Here is a 4,224-nt window from a genome sequence, read left to right on the forward strand (position 1 = left end):
GCTGTCCCCAGTCCACCTGACTGTGCTGCTGCTCCAGTTTCAACTGTTCTGCCTTATTATTATTCGACCATGCTGGTCATTTATGAACATTTGAACATCTTGGCCATGTTCTGTTATAATCTCCACCCGGCACAGCCAGAAGAGGACTGGCCACCCCACATAGCCTGTTTCCTCTCTAGGTTTCTTCCTAGGTTTTGGCCTTTCTAGGGAGTTTTTCCTAGCCACCGTGCTTCTACACCTGCATTGCTTGCTGTTTGGGGTTTTAGGCTGGGTTTCTGTACAGCACTTTTAGATATCAGCTGATGTACGAAGGGCTTCATAAATACATTTGATTTGATTGAATTTGATTTGATTTGTCCTGCCACCCCACTGTCAGGTCTCTGACCTCCTCCCTTTCCTCCCTCCCTTTCTTCCCTATAGGCTGTCTGATCGTTGTTGTTGATCAGGCCTACCACTGTTGTGTCAGTAGCAAACTTAATAATGGTGTTGGAGTCGTGCTTTTCCACACAGTTGTTAATTTTGTCCAGATGGTGAAGGGCAGTGTGGAGTGGAATAGAGATAGAGTCATCTGTGGATCTGTTGGGGCAGTATACGAATTGTGTTGGGTCTCGGGTTTCTGGCATGATGGTGTTGATGCATTTAATGGCTACCGATGTGAGTGCTACACAGAGACTATGGTGGTCTGTTTGAAACATGTAGGTATTACAGACTCAGACAGGGAGAGGTTGAAAATATCAGTGAAGACACTTGCCAGGTGGTCTGCACATCCTTTGAGTACACGTCCTGATAATACGTCTTGGCCGCGCGGCTTTGTTAATGTTGACCCGTTTATTAAAGGTCTTGCTCTCATAAGATACCGAGAGCGTGATCACACAGTCGTCCGGAACAGCTGGTGCTCTCATGCATGCTTCAGTGTTGCTTTCCTCGAAGAAAGCATTAGAAAGCATTTAGCTCATCTGATAGACTTGCGTTACAGGGCTTGCGGGTGTGTTTCCCTTTGTAGTCCGTAATTCTTTTCAAGCCACATCCGATGAGCGAGCCTGTGTAGTAGGATTCAATCTCAGTTGTGTATTGACGCTTTGCCTGTTTGATGGTTCACCTGAAGGCATAGCGGGATATCTTATTAGCATCCAGATTAGTATCCCACTCCATGGAAGCGGCAGCTCTAGCCTTAAGCTAGATGCAGATGTTGCTTGTAAACCATGGCTTCTGGTTGGGAAATGTATGTACGGTCACTGTGGGGACGACGTCGTAGATGCATTTATTGATAAACCTGGTGACATATTCCAGTCTGTGCTAGCAAAACATTCTTGTAGCGTAGCATCCACGTCATCTGACCACTTCCGTTTTGATCGAGTCGCTGGTACTTCCTGCTTTAATTTTTTGTTGGTAAATCAGGAGGACAGAATAATGATCAGATTTGCCAAATGGAGGGTGAGGGAGAGCTTTGTACGTGTCTCTATGTGTGGATTATAGGTGGTCTAGAGTTTTTTTTTCTGATTGCACATGTAACATCCTGGTAGAAATGAGGTAAAACAGATTTAAGTTTGCGTTAAAGTCCCCGGCCACTAGGAATGCCGCTTCTGGATGAGCATTTTCTTGTTGAATGCAGTCTTAATGCGTTCGATACCATTCCTTATACAGCTGGTTGAGTGTGGTCCTAGTGCCAGCATCGGTCTGTGGTGGTAAATAGACGGCTACGAATAATATAGATGAGAACTCTCTCGGCAGCCATCCCCTCCGGCGCCATTATCAAACTGGCCATTCTACTGGCTATTATACTGCCGATGTTTGTCTATGGAGATTGCATTGCTATGCGCTCGATTGTATACACCTGTTGCTGTGGCTGAAATAGCCAAATCTACTAATTTGCATATTTTTTACATTACAGCCTTATTCTAAAATTGATTTAAATTTTTTTTTTGATTAATTGATGAGAAAAAAAAAAGATTTTTTTTTTTTAATTCCACAAAATGACAAATGTATTAAAAATAGACACATATATGACATTTGCATAAGTGTTCAGCCTCTTTACGTAGTACTTTGTTGAAGCATATTTGGCAGTGATTACAGCCTCCAGTCTTCTTCTGTATGATGCTACAAGCTTGGCACACCTGTATTTGGGGAATTTCTTCCATTCTCTGCAGATCCTCTCAAGCTCTGTCAGGTTGGACGGGGAGCATCGCTGCACAGCTATTTTCAGGTCTCTCCAGAGATGTTTGATTTCGTTCAAGTCCCGACTCTGGCCACAGAAAGGACATTAAGAGACTTGTCCCGAAGCCACTCCTGCGTTGTCTTGGCTATGTGCTTTGGTTCGTTGTCCTGTTGGAAGGTGAACCTTCGCCCCCAGTTTGATGTCTTGAGCAGGTTTTCATCAAGGATCTCTCTGTACTTTGCTCCGTTCATCTTTCCATTGATCCTGACTCGTCTCCCAGTCCCTGCCGCTGAAAAAAATCCCTGCAGCATGATGCTTCCACCACCATGCTTCACCGTAGGGATGGTGCCAGGTTTTCTCCAGATGTGTCGCTTTGCATTTAGGCCAAATAGTTCAATCTTGGTTTCTCATAGTCTGAGAGTCTTTAGGTGCCTTTTCGCAAACTTGAAGTGGGCTGTCATGTGGCTTTTACTGAGGAGAGGCTTCCGTCTCGCCATTCTCCCATAAAGACCTGATTGGTGGAGTGCTGCAGAGATGGTTGTCCTTCTGGAAGATTCTCCCATCTCCACAGAGAAACTCTGGAGCTCTGTCAGAGTGACAATCGGGTTCTTGTTCACCTCCTTGACCAAGGGTCTTCTCCACCGATTGCTCGGTTTGGCAGGGCGGCCAGCTCTAGGAAGAGTCTTGGTGGTTCCAAAATTCATCCATTTAAGAATTGTGGAAGCCACTGTCTTCTTGGGAACCTTCGATGCTACAGAAATGGTTTGGTACACTGCCCCAGATTTGTGCCTCGACACAATCCTGTCTCGGAGATCAAAATCAATTATTTTAACCTCATGGATTGGTTTTTGCTCTGACATGCACTGTCAACTGTGGGACGTTATATAGACAGGTGTGTGCCTTTCCAAATCATGTCCAATCAATTGAATTAACCACAGGTGGACTCCAAGTTGTAGAAACATCTTAAGGATGATCAATGGAAACAGGATGCACTTTTAGCTCAATTTCGAGTCCCATAGCAAAGGGTCTGAATACTTATGTAAATAAGGTATCTGTTTTTTACTCCAATTAAGTTGTAGAAACATATCAAGGATGATCAATGGAAATAGAGCTCAATTTCATGTCTCATACCAAAGGGTCTGAATACTTATGTAATTGTTTTTCTTTTCTTTTATAAAACCTGTTTTCACTTTCACAATACCCGATTATGAGGTATTGTGATGTCATTATTGGGTATTGTGATGTCATTATGGTTTATTGTGTGTAGATTGATGAGGAAAACAAATGCTCAATCCATTTTAGAATAAGACTATAACATTACAAAATGAGTCAAGGTGTCTGAATACATTTTATAGTGTACTTCTTCAGATGATAGTATGTTTTATAATAATTATATATTTATATTTATATAAATGTTTTCTTCTTTGTATCTGGAAATTAAAAAATAAAACAACACACACACACACGGGGGTGTACATCTCAAACACTTTTCCCGTCACACCCTGATCTGTTTCACCTGTCTTTTGTGCTTATCTCCACCCCCCTACAGGTGTCGCCCATCTTCCCCATCTTCCCCATTACCCCCAGTGTATTTATACCTGTGTTCTCTGTTTGTCTGTTGCCAGTTTGTTTTTGTTTTGTGAAACATACCAGCGTTTGTCCCCTTGCTCCTGTCTGTTCTTGTTCCTGTTTTCTAGTCTTTCCCGGGTTTTGACCCTTCTACCTGCCCTGACCCTGAGCCTGTCTGCCATTCTATACCTATTCCTCTCTGGATTACTGACCTCTGCCTACCCTGACCCTGAGCCTGCCTGCCATTCTATACCTATTCCTCTCTGGATTACTGACCCCTACCTGCCCTGACCCTGACCCTGAGCCTGTCTGCCATTCTATACCTATTCCTCTCTGGATTACTGAACTCTGCCTGCCCTGACCCTGAGCCTGTCTGCCATTCTATACCTATTCCTCTCTGGATTACTGACCCCTGCCTGCCCTTGTCCAGTCGTTTGCATGCCCCTGTACTAGAAATACATTTATGTTACTTCGACACTGTCTGCATCTGGGTCACACCT

Source organism: Oncorhynchus nerka, linkage group LG20 (assembly GCF_034236695.1).
Source record: "Oncorhynchus nerka isolate Pitt River linkage group LG20, Oner_Uvic_2.0, whole genome shotgun sequence".
In the NCBI taxonomy this organism is placed as follows: domain Eukaryota; kingdom Metazoa; phylum Chordata; class Actinopteri; order Salmoniformes; family Salmonidae; genus Oncorhynchus; species Oncorhynchus nerka.